Source organism: Pelodiscus sinensis, chromosome 23, assembly GCF_049634645.1.
Source record: "Pelodiscus sinensis isolate JC-2024 chromosome 23, ASM4963464v1, whole genome shotgun sequence".
Lineage (NCBI taxonomy): Eukaryota > Metazoa > Chordata > Testudines > Trionychidae > Pelodiscus > Pelodiscus sinensis.
The window spans coordinates 12,824,460-12,839,139 of NC_134733.1; the positions used below are offsets into that span (position 1 = coordinate 12,824,460).

A 14,680-nucleotide genomic window follows, 5' to 3' on the forward strand; every position below is an offset into this window, starting at 1 on the left:
TGATCCTAGTTCTTCTTGTCATGCTTCAGGGAATGACTCGTTAAATGGAAAGTTCCCATCCTCACTAAGTATTTTTGACTACCTCTTAATGCTGTTATTGAGCTCAGAAATTTTGCAGTTGCTGTACAGGAACTTCCCTGCAGTTGTTTTAGACTCTCTTCCTCTGGAGCATGGCAGGGAAATAAATCTCTAAATAATTCAGTAAATCATCATCCATTGTGTATTCCACTTTCAGGGTACACCCGGCAGCTCAGAGTAGCCTTTGTGTGAACGGGCACAAAATGGTTCCTCCCTATGAGGTGTCACCAGTGTGAGAGATGCAGGAGGAACGTTCAGACCCCTCTGCTTTAACCTAAGATGACAGCTACATGAGATGTATTTTTGGCTTAAGGAGGAAGCCAAGAAACACAGACATCTTCGGCGAGCAAAGATGGGACATTCTGGCTGGGATTAGGAAAGTCTCCTGCTTTCTTTCTGGAGGAAAGGCTAATGGAATTTCCTAGCCCAGTTCTGAAATTATATTAATTTTTTTTAGAAGGCTGTGCCTTTTCCAACAGACCCCCAGGGCTCCAACTCCCAGGTGACGCCTGCAAAGATAGCAGTGATGTGGAGTTGGAAGTAAGTAGAATGAACTCGTGTTCTTGGCAGAAGCTGCTCATTGAGGCTTTATTTACCCTAGCGTTTTTTCTAAAAATCTCTTGCCTTTATGCTCCTTGTGGGAGAACTAGTGCTGGGCCACGTGGTGCTGACAGTTTAACCACAATTTTTTTCTAAGCATGCTCTGAGCTGAGTGAGATGAGACAATTAAAATGGCTACATTAGCATTCCCGCAGCTGCTAGTGCAGGAGAAACTGCAGCCAGGTGAGACTTAGGGTATGTCTCGACTACATGCTTCTGCCGGCAGAGACATGTAAATTAGACTACCCAGCACAGTCAATGAAGCAGGGATTTAAATATCCCCCACTTCATTAAAAGTGGCATTCATGCGGCAGTCAAGATGCAGAGCAGTCGGCAAGGAAAGCCTTTGCCGACCGATCCCGTAAACCTCGTTTCACGAGGCATAAGGGATCAGTCGGCAAAGCTTTCCTCGTCATCTGATCTGCATCTTGACTGCCGTGTTGTGCCGACGATCAGCTGAGACGGCACAGCGTGGCGGCCATTTTTATTTTAATGACGCGGGGGATATTTAAATCCCGGCTTCATTGACTATATCGGGTAGTCTAATTTACATGCCTTTGCTGGCAGAGTCATGTAGTCTAGACATACCCTTAGAAAAATACTTGTATTGACAAGGCCCTAGAGCAGGGATGGCAAATATCAGCCCACGGGCTGGATCTGGTCTGCCAGGGTTAGCTCCTGGCAGGCCCCCACTGCTATATTTACCTGCATGGCTACAGGAACTGGCAATTGCAGTTCCCATTGGCTGCAGATTGTTGTTCCCAGCCAGTAGAGCTGTGGGAAGCTGTGTCCCAATTCGTGCTGCTTCCCACAATTCCCATTGACCAGGAATGGCGATATGCTTCCAATGGGAGTTGTGATTGCTGGTACCTGCGGCCATGCACGTAAATATAGCAGCAGTGGTTTGCCAGGGGCTAACCCTGACGAACTGCCGTCACGTTATTGCCCACCTCTGCTCTAGAGGCAGGTTCAGGCTCTCAGTTGGACCCAAGAAGCTTTGGACCACTTCATGCCTCCAGTGACTATGGACTGTGATCCTGATCCCTTGATCTTAAGAGTCGCCTGTTACATCTATGGAAACCTCCTGCAGTATCTTTCAGAGATCTTACTGTGTTCGGTATCCTTGTGGCCTATGGGCTGTATGTCATTCCATGGGGGGTGATAATCACAGCCCCTCCAAGAACTAAGAACACTGGGGCTAATTAGGCAAAAATCACTCAGGCTGTCACAACTCCTGAGCAGTCTCCCCACGTGGAAGATTTGCACATACTCAGTTACCTCAAGGCCAGCCTGGGCTGCCCCTACCATAAGGTGAACTGAGGCAGCTGCCTCAGGTGCCAGACTGTGGGGGGGGGGGGGCACTAGAACCCAGAGTGTAGAAAATTGTGTCTGCTACTGGTGCATATGTAAGTAGCAGAGCAGAACCATGAGAGGAGTAGAACAGGTAGAAGGCAGAATTGAGACCTTTCAAAGTTTTGGCCCAAGCGAGGGGACATGGGGGCGTCATTTGAGCTCCCCGCCTCAGGTGCCAAAATGTCGTGGGCTGGTCCTGAGGCCAGCTGACAAAGAAAGGCCTTTTGGACAAATAGCCTGAGTTTAAACAGACTCAAAGCCTTCTTTCTTATCCAGCGCAAACACAACTCTTCACTCACAGGGATGCCCCCAAGCCTTAGGGAAGGTTTGGAGGGACTGACACCAATTAGAGACCTTATGGAAAAGGGTGAGCATGATCTGTGGCAAGCTCATTAGCATGCATATGGGTTCTGTTATTGTTTTAATAAGCTTTCTTTGTAATGCTTTTACTTGAAGAATAAATGTGCTTGTGATATCTTATGCCTATGGGTAATTGTACTGCTTATGTCAGAGGTGGAAAGAAGACAAACCAGGCCTGCTTAGGGTGACTGGAGGAGAATTCACAATGGAGACAAGGAAGCTGTGCAGCCTAGAAAAAACCTAATTAGGGTGGAGAGAAGTGCAGGTTTCTGCCCCAGAAAGGTGATGCTTGGGGATCTGGAAGCCTGAGGGTAGGAGACCTTGGTGGACCATAATGTCTCTGTGCCTGTGTCCCCAATATGTAAAATGTAATATTGTCTCTCTTAGTCATTTATAATGCCCCGAACAGCCATAATAGAAGCTTCCTTACTTTTGAAGAGTGTTGTGAGGAGGTTAATTCCATTAATAATTGTAAAATGCCTGGAAATGTTAGGATAGGAGGTGCTAATGAACTGTAAAATATTATGATTTACATGGTGGAATATTCAGTCCACCCCTTTGTAAGAAAGGGGACTTGTGTTTCACCTTTGTTTTCATGTTTCTGTTTGCATATTTTGCAGCAGCATGGAAGTATAACTGGAAAGAAGGGAAGTAAACAAGGCAGAAGAGGTTTGCAGGCGCTGCTGGCTTTTTGTGGAGAATGCTGCTTGTTTTTCTGCAGTTTTGTTTCCCAGCCTATTAAAATTTCCTCCTTTTCTTTCTCTGTTAAGCCAGTAGTTCAATGGCTTATAGAGAATTCTCTGAACGCTCTCAGAAATGTCAGGGGAGAAGATTTTCATCTTCAGATTGCCAAGGCTTTCATTTGCATCCCCTAAATCAATCCTCAGAGATGATCAAAGAGCATGCTGGAAAGTTTCAAAAGGAGAAGGGTGGGTGGGGGAGAACAATCCTCTTATTCCCTCCCCCAGCACATACAATCAACCTCCACGACTAAAAAAAGAATCTGAAGACATTTTAATTTTCACAGCATCTTTTATTTACACAATGTTAACACAATGTGAATCATAGAAAGCAGGGAGGCAGACCTGGCAAGTCATGCAGTCCATTTTCCTCTTTAGCCAATGCATAGTGTTTCTAGTGCCTTGTTGTTTGGTCTTCTTTTCAATGTCCCAAGACATGGACACCCATTCCTTCAGGAGACTGCTCCAAGTTTTACAGATCTCATTGGCTGGAAATGAGACTGGATATTCACCCATGTTTTTATTTTCTTAATTTTGTCCCAATTTATTCTGCTCCTCTTCTCATCCCCACTCACCCTGGTGAAGTAGTCCAGGAAATACTGGAAGCCAATTTTAATCAAATAATACAGATTTCTCCAGGGAAAAAAGAGAATAAAGATGAGGTGGGAATGGGCCAGCAACAGAACAGACTGCAACTCCCATAACCCTCCCGCTGTTGGCTGCATTATGCAGCCATCTTTATGAGACATGGGCTGTGTTAACTTACCAACAGACTCCCTCCATCTAGGATGCCTCCTTTCAGATGTTGTCTCAGGGGGACATGTGGAATCTTACTGACCAAGAGCAAGAAGGTGATGTGGGAAGTGAGGCACATAATGCACAGCTCTATCCATGTGGGGATTATCAAATCCTCCAAGATTTCATACAAACCCCATGCCCATGATGGAAGAATTCACAGGAAACTCAGTGAAGGAAGTTTCCTCCCTTATCCCCTTCCATGTCTTTTCCTGAAGGAGGGATCTAGGTCACTGTCACTAATTTGTCATTAGCAGTTTAAACTTTACCTGGGGCCAGATTTAAACAATATACGACCATTAGACAGAGCACTGAGTGTGTGACAGAGATGGGACCAAGCCCCAGATCGAAACACCCTCAAATGCAGATAAGAGCTTTGCCTCCCCACCCTAGGGTCAGGATTCCTACAGGTAGGGGTTCCTGCCCTAGGGTGACAGTACCTACATAACATAAGAACGGCTGTACTGGGTCAGACCAAAGGTCCATCTAGCCCAGTATCCTGTCTGCTGACAATGGCCAGTGCCAGGTGCTTCAGAGGTGGTGGACCAAAGACAATGATCAAGCGATTTGTCTCCTGCCATCCATCTCCAGCCTTTGACAAACAGAGGCCAGGGGCACCATTCCTTACCCCCTGGCTAATAGCCTTTTATGGACATAACCTCCATGAATTTATCTAACTCTTTTTTAAACTCTGTTATAGTCCTAGCCTTCACAGCCTCCTCCCGTGACGAGTAGATTTCAGCCACGCGCCCTGTTCATTCACGGTGAGTGCATGTGCAATGCGGCTCTTGCGCATTCGCAGTACGGGGCTGGCGAGCAGTTTTCGCTGCCGTTCGTCAAGCCCTGCTTATCCACATTAAATTTCATTTGCCATTTTGTTGCCCAATCACTCAGTTTCGTGAGAGCTTTCTTATGTTCTTCACAGTCTGCTTTGGTCTTGACTATCTTGAACAGTTTAGTATCATGCGCAAACTTTGCCACCTTTCTGTTTACCCTTTTCTCTAGTTCGTTTATGAATAATTTGAATAGGATTGGTCCTAGGACTGAGCCTTGGGGAACACCACTAGTTACCCGTCTCCATTCTGAAAATTGACCATTTATTCCTACCCTTTGTTTCCTGTCTTTTAACCAGTTCTCAATCCATAAAAGGATCTTCCCTCTTATCCCATGACAACCTAATTTACACAAGAGCCTTTGGCGAGGGTCCTATGTGTAGGACACTTATGTTTAAGGTTAGGGTTCCTTTGGATAGGTCTCCCTGCTCTAGGGGTTGGGTTCACATGGGGAGAGGACTTGAGACTAGGTTTAGGGTTCCTATGAGTAGAGGTCTTTCGGTAGGGTTAGGGCTCCTATGGGTAGCTCAGTCCAACCTAGGGTTAGGGATTCCTATGAGTAGGGATCCACTCAGTAGGACTAGGATTCATGTGCGTAGACTAGGATGTGGGGTTTATTGATTCTATCAGTAGCAATCCCTACCATAGGGTTAGGGTTCCTATGAGTAGGTCACTTGGAACAAGGGTCAGGGTTCCTATCAGTATGGCACTTTGGGTATGTCGCCAGAGGCATGTAAATTAGACTACCCAACATAGTCAATGAAGCTGGGATTTATATATCCCTGGCTTCATTAAAGTAAAAATGGCCGCCGCACTGTGCCGGCTCAGCTGATTGTCGGCACAGCGCAGCAGTCAAGACATGGATCAGTCAACAGGGAACGCCTTTGTCGACTGCTCCTGTAAACCTCGTTTCACAAGGCATAAAGGAGTGGTCGACAAAAGCATTCCCTGTCGATGATCTGCGTCTTGACTGCCGCACTGTGCCGACGATCAGCTGAGCCGGCACAGTGTGGCGGCCATTTTTATTTTAATGAAGCCAGGGATATTTATATCCTGGCTTCATTGACTATGTCGGGTAGTCTAATTTACATGCCTCTGGTGACAGAAGCATGTAGTCTAGACATACCCTTTGGGCTGGGCTTAGGCTTCCTATGAGTAGAGCGCTTGGAATTGGATTTAGAATCCTATCAGTAGGGGTTTGCACCTCACTGTCATGGTTCCTATGGGTAGGTCTCCCAGCAATAGAGTTGGGGTTCCTATAACTAGGGGGTTGGGGCAAGGGTTAGGGTTCCTATTAGAAGGGGACATGGAGCTGGTCTTAGGATTCCAATGAGTAGGGGACACTTGGGATTGTGTTTAGGGTTCCTATGGTTAGGAGTCTCCACCCTAAGGTTAAAGAATTCCTATGAGTAGTGTACATGGGACAAGGGGTAGGGCTCTTATGGGAAAGGGACCCTGCTCTGTGGTTAGAGTCCTATGAGTAGTGGACTTGGGGTTAAGGCCAGGGTTTTTATCAGTAAGGATCCCTGACCGCCTGAGGAAACTACCCCCACCTCTTCCTCCTGTGCCCTATGGAAAGCCGACTAGCTTGCCTCAGCGCACTGGGACCAACCCAGGCAAAGTGCTGGGAACAGCATGTATGAGGGGGGCCTGGCCTGGGGGCAGAGCATTGGCAGAGCCATGGTAGGCTGTTTGGGGAAGCATAGCCTCCCCTAACCTCTGATACTCACTACCCATGTGCCTATAGCTGAACACTACTTTGCTCTCTGAGCATGTTCACAGCTGGTTCCAGATTTGAGCTTTGTGGATCAGACTCGTCCCTCTTGTCAGCTGAGTTTGCTGGTGAAGACCCCCTGCTCTCTATGCAAGACACTCCCCCCCGCCCACTTGCTTGAAGTAAGAATCAGCAAAGGACATTCATTTTTACCTACAGCCTTATCGGTTCTTTTCAGGCTGCTCAGCTCCATTTTGACAAGTGCAAGAAATGTGTGCTCCTAGATCCTTGTAAGCCGAGCATTAGTCATGCTGCGTGTTTCAAGGACACCAGTCCACTCGTTTTTCAGCTTTCACAGAAAACATGTTCTGCCACCAGGTCTTTGTCCCAGTTTTATAGGCTACTAGTAAGGCTACGATTTAGCTATGAGTATTTTTAGTAAAGGTCATGGGCATGTCACGGGCAATAAACAAAAAGCCACAGACCATGGCCCATCCATGACTTTTACTAAAAATACCCCTCCCTCAATCTTAGCTGTTGGGGTGGGGAGAGTGGCTCCCACAGACACTGCTGCTCCTGGTGAGGGTGGCTTGGAGCCCCAATGCTGCTGCTGTTCCTGATGGAGGCTCTTGCTGCAGTAGCTGCTGCTCCAACTTGAGGGACAGCACCCTGGGGCCCCACTGCTGGAGGTGGGGGGATGGCCAGTTGCCTGGGGCTGCCTGAGTAGCAGCCAGTGCCCTGCTGTTCAGGTGGCCATTGGATTGGGTACACTGGCCGCTGCAGAAGTCACAGAGGTCCCAGAAAGCCGTGGAATCCATGATTTCCACGAAAGCCTTGGAGCCTTAGTTACTAGAAAAAAACAAAATTGCAAATGATGACAAGGCAGGCCAAAGTGTATGAGGAAGACAGGTGGGAAAGATTATAGAGCGTGTATGATGGGTCCTATGAAAATAATAGCCTCTTGCATTTTCACAGCAAGCAGGGATCCCTTGCATCACCAGTGAAATGCATGAAGCACAGCCGCTGCTTGACAGAAAACAACAACACTACTCAAGTTTAAGGGTGTGTTTAGACTACAGGGTTTTGTCGACAAAAGTGGACTTTTGTCGCCAAAACTATACCTGCATCTACACTGCCGCTGAATTCTGTTGACATAACATCAACAGAATTCAGCAGTTTTGTCGATGGCTGTAAACTTCATTCTACGAGGAATAACGCCTTTTGTCGACATAGTTCTGTCGACAGAAGGTGTTATTGCATTTACACTGTCCTTTGCGTCTACACTGTCATGTCAACAAAGCGGCTTGCTTTGTCTGTTGACAAAGCGGCTTGTTTTGTCTGTAGTCTAGACACTCTTTGTCGACAGAAGCTTTGTTGGCAGTATCTGTCGACAAAACTTCTGTCAACAAAAGCTTGTAGTCTAGACGTACCCTAAGATAGGAACCAATTTCAATTTCGCCCTGTAATTGCAGCATGAATTTAGGCTGGCAGACTGCAAGGCATTTGGTTAGGATTCCATCTTTAATAATCTTAGGAAAGTGCCCAAAGATCTTGAATTATTCTAAACATGGCATTCTATGTTTCTTCATTCTATGTTTCATCCAGAACTGGCATTTCCAACACCACAACACTGTGTAATGTTCTGGGTTGTAGGAGCTCCAGCACAGCAAAACACTTAAAAAGTCCTTAACATGATACTTAAATCTCACTGACTTTACTGACTCAATCAGCAGTGACTCTGATGGAAGAATTTTATTCAATGAGATACCGGCAGCACCTATCTGCTCTTTGGAAAGCTCTCAGCTCCATGGTGCTCCATCCCAACCTAGAATAATTAACAAGGTGCTAGTGCCATAGCACCCCATGACATAATTGCAGATGCATTCATTTAAAAAAAAAAAAGCTAATTTGGGAAAGCATCTATATCAGCATATAAAGAGGCCCCGAAATATTCTCTCCTCAGTGTCTCACCTTTGTAGGTTTTGCAGGATTGGAACCATTTAGTTAATCCCAGAAATATTTCCCCTCCTGACAAACTTATGATATGGCACTCTAGCTGGAAAAAAGGTATTAAGGGCACATATTTTAGCAGAACTCAGGTTAAATCTCTTACTGTCGTACGAGAGACGGTAATATTATTTAATATTATTTTCATTATTTTCGGATACAGGAATAGCCATGGCATTCTGGATTTTGCTTTTTAAATATTGTTTTCTTTGCTGTTGTATGTAATAAGAGCTCGTTGTTTGTTGATTTACATTTGAAAAATGTGTTACTTTGCAGAGAGGACTGTCCATACTGCTTTGAATCCTGACACATTTACATTTCCCACTCAGAGTTAGTGCACAATTCTGTTTCTAAAGACTCCCAAGTGTGGAGGATTTATCAGATCTCTGCCTTATCACACAGGTATCAGTGGCTGTGCTTTAATTGCCCTGCAAACCTTTACTTGTGTGTGGTCCTTCATTATGCATTGAGTCAATAAAATTACTTGTGTGAGTAAGGATTTGTTGGATCCGACTCCTACTAGCCACCTAAAAGAAAAATACATATTATTGCACATTTTCATCTGGTGAAGCATTGACAGAATGTCAGGATTTAGATACATACTGCAACAGCAGGGCTAGAAGGTGGGATAGCTCAGTGGTTTGAGCATTGGTCTGCTAAACACAGGGTTGTGAGTTCAATCCTTGTGGAGGCCATTTGGGGTAAATATTTGTCAGGGATGGTACTTGGTCCTGCTGTGAAGGGATGGGATGGGACTTGATGACCTTTCAATTTCAAGGTCCCTTCTAGTTCTAAGAGATAGGCAATCTCCATTAATTTAAGCTTCTTTTAATATAATGTGTCAGCATATGTTGGTGTCACTTATCCTGGCAAGTACCCCTTCCTAGCCACCTAGTAGGACTGCTATAAAGGGAATCCAAATCTGTGTTGCCCTGGGTTTTCTGGGGGTATTTTAAGCTCTTGGGGCCTTACTGGAGACCAGCCATGGTGTAGATGCTCCCAATTGTGGTGTAGACAATCCCAATTTCGAAATAAGCTACGCAATTGATGTAGCTCAATTTGCGTAGCTTATTTCAAGTTAAGCCCTGCTGTGTAGACAAACCCTGAGTGTTGGAACCCATTGTCCAGCTACCTAGCCCCTCTGCATGCAGTTCTAACCCATCAGCTCCCTGGTACTTAAGTAACTCTACTTTCCTGGAACTCCACCCAAAAGGTGTGAAGCGTTCAGTTTACTGTTTCTCTCTTTCAGGATCAACATGATAGTTGTGAATGCTTAAACTTTAAAGGCAAGTCTACACTACAGAACTACATTGACCTTATGTTGACTTAGTCACTGAAGTAAGTCAATTGCTTTTGTATCTCTACCTTATGCTGCTTGCAGTGCAGGTGTGTGTCCTTACTAGGAGCGCTTGCACTGGTTAAATTGTCAGTGTGGGGCATTGCGATATGGTCTCTGAAAGGCAGCAGCAGTCAATGTAAGTAATGGACTGACACCGTGTTGATCTAACTTCATTGACCTGAGCACTATGCCTCAAAGAGGTGGAATTATTAAGTCATCAGAATGGACGAGTTACTTCAGCGGGCACGACATTTTAGTGTAGATATTTCAGTTTTAGGTTGACATAAACTGCCATGTGATGACCTGACCTTGCCATAGAGTAAACTGCCTCTGCACTTATTCTAGCTCCACAGCTCTTTACTTAAGAAAACACACAGAATACAGATCATACAGAAAACCATAAAACACTATACTAAATGCACTGTCCTCCGGTAGCTCACCCTTTCCTTGAGAGATCACCTGTGTTCCATCAGGCAGGCAGGGTTCTTTGCTCACCCTCATCTTAGTCTGGTGCAAAATGGTTCCATCTGCCCTCTGTGTGTCCCTTTATAATTTCGTTTTATATATATATATATATATATATATATATACAGGCAGTCCCCGGGTTACATGGATCCGACTTACATCAGATCCCTACTTACAAACGGGGTGAGGCAACCTCGCACTAGCTGCTTCCCCCCAGAAGACCAGGGAGACGCAAAGCTAGCACCCCCCCCCCCCCCCCCCCAGCAGACCAGGGAGACACAGAGCGGCTTTTCTCAGCAGACACCTCAGCTTGAGAATAAAGGACTGAGGGAAGTTAGGTGTGGGAGAATAAAACTGAGCGCTGGAGAAATGTTTGGCTAGAGTTGCCCCTACAATATGTACCAGTTCCGACTTACATACAAATTCAACTTAAGAACAAACCTACAGTCCCTATCTTGTACGTAACCCGGGGGACTGCCTGTATGTGTGTGTGTGTGCGCACACATGTGTGTGAAGTGGAGGTAGATCAAACCTATTGTCCCAAGGTATTTTACTTTGAATAGACTGTTGTTTTCTGCTTCGTCATCCATCTTTATCTCCAGCGTGGCAGAGACCTGATCCAACCCTGCTGACTCATAGTGGTGCCACATACATATAAGCTTTCCAAGGCAGGGCAATGTCATGCTACCATTACATAACCTAATCCACAACTGAAAAGTGGTACAGTCAGAACCTCCCAATCCTCACAGTTGGGCATTTTGAGAAATCAAGACATTTTAATGGGAGATTTGACTAAGAAATGCAGATTGACTTTCTAGCTGCTGATAAAATGGTATGCTGAATTGTCCACCAGCCCCCAATATAAATAGCTGTGAGGAAAACTGGTTGATGATGATTACAGAGAGTTGCTCAACTGGCAATCAGGGAGACTATTACTGACTAAGTCTTCCCTCAGGATATTAGTTTGTAGTTTCTTGATTTTTTTTCAGAACATGATGGTGCTAGCAAAAGTGCTGTAATGTGTGTGTAGAATGTTTTTTCTCTCTCATCTGGATGCAAATTAATGTTGTGGGACTACTTTGGTTTGCTTTCTGATTTTCAAATTCTTAGAGGTTTTTTTTTCCCCCCAATTGTTCTATTTGCTGGTGAGCAACATGTCAGATTCAGTTGCCCTGATGCTCTGGGTCCATCTTGGCTGATGTCATTGTACCAACAGTCTTGGATTGGCAAGTGGGCTGTGCCCACGAAAGCTTATGATATCTATATGTTTTGTTAGTCTTGAAGGTGTTAATAGACTATTTGTTGTTTTTTAAATTTATCCTGTAAAGACTAACTCAGCTACCCCCTGAAGCTTTTGGATTGGCAAGTCAGACATTGGTATTTATGCTGCTTATACCTAAAAATAAAATAATAAAAATCCACCCTCTTGCTCCCCACAAAGGAAGTAATAACATTACAAGTGTATTTATACAAGCGGTCAAAGCCCTGCTACTTTGTTAGAAACTAACAAAATTGTATTGTCAGGTAATGACAAACTTGGCACATCCTTGAGATCATATTAAGCTCTAATAAAACTCTTTGAACAATCCACGATATGGCATTTCTCCAGCTGCCGAATGGCACCTTGGAAATTCAAAGAGCAATCTGAGTAGCAGAAGCTGTTCCCTGAGGATGGAGCCTCACTGAGAAAGATCCCCGAAGGGTTTCATTTTCCTTGAGCATCAGTTTGCAGAGGAAATGATGCATCTATAAAGAACTGTGTAAAGAAAACGAGCCTATCCAGACATGCCCTGTGACTGAGCCCAAGAGATGCTCAACACCCACAACTCCCACTTGAGTTAAGGGAAGTTGTGGATACTCCACACCTCTCTGGATCATGCCCCATTCTATAATGCTCTCTGTCATCTTCTAATGAGTCAGTCTGTTTTAATAATACTGTGGATATGATAGCACCTTCAATGTGAGATTTACACACTATTTTACAAACCCAAGTTTCAAAGTATCCCTGTAAGGAAGATATTATTACTATTTTACCGATTGGTCAACTGAGGCACAGAAAGATTAAGTAACTTGCTTAAAAAAAACCCACATAGAAAATGTTTGGCCCTTCTAGGAATAGAACCCAAGAATTCTGGCTCAGAGCATCCTGCACCAAGCACTAGACTTTCCAAGCTCCTTTTAATGCTGTGGGACATTCAGTTTCTTCTTTCACTACTTTTCTCTGTCATGTAGTGGGATATATGCTCACAAGATTTTGGCTCTATACTGAGAAAGCAGTCATATTTTCATCATAGAATGTGTAGCTACCAAACTACAAAAAGCATCCTGGAGTGGGCTGGATAATTTAGGGGATTGGTGCTAATCTTTACCTTCAGGTTCTGATTTAAATCCAACCCAGGATGCTAGAGAGTGAAAGTCGCTTCTTAATGGTTTTTTTGGTGGCCTACATGAAAAGTGTTTGGTTGTCTTTATCCAGTTCTCAATGATGAAGTGTCCATTAGACAAAACACATCATAATTGTCACTAATTGTCTTTTAGAAGAGAGATCAAGGACTGACAGGTGTCGGAAATAAATTATCCTCTTGCCTCTGGAAGGTTGGTTGGCCCCCCCTACATCTTGAATTTGTTTTACTACTACATTGATGGGACAACCTGGGAGGAGCTGTTACTGGGACTGCCTGTTCTATAGATAAACAGAGCTGTCTGTGATACCAGCACTAAAGTCACATGATGAGTTTAAATATGAAAAAAGATGGAAACAAAAACCATATCAGGGGTGTCAAAACAGTCTGTGTTTTATTTTTATTTCACTGTGGAAGTGAAATTGCTAATAAATGCAAACCAGCTATTTCTGTAATGATAAAATCAGTCTGTCTCACTTTGTCTTTTATGAAGCTCCATAAATCTGGGAAGGTAAGATTTTCCTTTTTGGATCTGGCTCTCTGATAGAATTTTTTGATCAAAGAGCAATAACAAAGGAAGCTGAGACAATCACCCTTCTACAGCTATACAAGTACTATACCCCTAAATTATTCATATGCAATCTTCTATGTGGGGCACCTACATGTTTTCGCAGATAGAACTAATAACCCTGTATCCTAATTTAAAAAAACAAATCCATGTACATAAAATGCATGTCACTAATCAGCACGTCTGCATATTTTAGGTACTTCAAAAACAGTTTAGCTACTTTATGCAGAAAAGTTTATACTGTTCAGTTATGAGAAAGGTATTTTGTACTTTCAGTTTCCCCATCTGTAAAATGGGGCTAATAATTCTTAAAGGAACACTAACTCAGAAATCACCTATAGCTGGGATCCTACATACTTATGTATGTACTTAATATCAAGCATTTAGATAAGTGTACACTATTGTGACTTAGATTAACCTTCTCCAAAAAACACTCCCCCCCCAAAATACTTCACCATATTTTTCTGTTTTTTCCACTTTGTGCATTTGACAGTACTTTATACAGGTGTCTTTTACCATTTTCCCGAAAGACTCCCAGCTATAGTGTGACATGTGTGAGTGGACCTCTACATATGTCTTGCAGAATCTGGGTTTTAGGGCTTGATTCTGTTCCTCCTGAAGTCAATGGGCAAAACTCCCCTATTGCAGGACTTGTAGTGGGGGGCGAGGGGCGAAGGGTGAGCCAGATCTTGCCTTGCTGGAAACATCTCTGTAAACATTAACACAGGAGCAGGCAAATCCCTTATAAAAATGTAAAGGGATGTTTAGAAGGTTAAGATATACTATTTAAAAGTTGATGTATCAGGAAATGGACTATTTTAAAAGTATTTTTTTAAATGACTTGATAGTGTCCCACTACGGAGTAATGAAGTTTAATTAGTTAATGTTCGTAAAATAACTTCAGATCCTAAAACATTATTTTTGTATTCGCCAGATACAGAGCAATCTTGTAAAACAGTTCATTTCAACTGCAGTAAGGTAAACAATGAATGATTATTTGGGGAAAATCAGGAAAAACTACCACAACAGTGGAAATTAAGTACACAACAACAGAAAGAAGACAACAATCCTACATACTTTGAAGGGAAATCTAGCCTCCTAAAATAATTGTTGCCTCAGGGCAATTACACCGCAAAGTGTCTCTTAGGTAAATCCTGTGATCTTCCAACAGTTCTTACCCAGGCAAAATGTCCTTGGTATCGGATTTTTGGCCGAGTAAACACTAAAGGGGTTTGGTTCCTGGGTGGATTACACTGCATTGCAGTTTGTGAATTTTAATACAACGCAGAAAGGAAAAAAGCATCGCGGGTGAGACAGCATTTCACATCCCCACCATCCGCCCACTCCACGTGCCCACAAATAAATAATTAACAGGGGCCACCGTTTTAACTCCTCCTCCATCCAGGGGAAAGCACGCGAGTTTGCC

At 43.9% G+C, this 14,680-nt stretch overlaps 1 long non-coding RNA gene across 1 annotated transcript; it reads left to right on the forward strand.

Annotated features, from left to right (window-relative positions):
• The first annotated feature begins 1,240 nt into the window (after window positions 1-1,240).
• Window positions 1,241-13,708, forward strand: LOC142819387 (uncharacterized). The gene is made up of 3 exons (XR_012897259.1): window positions 1,241-4,690; window positions 9,730-9,818; window positions 12,823-13,708. It is a non-coding gene; the product is annotated as an uncharacterized LOC142819387 (long non-coding RNA).
• The last annotated feature ends 972 nt before the right edge of the window (window positions 13,709-14,680 follow it).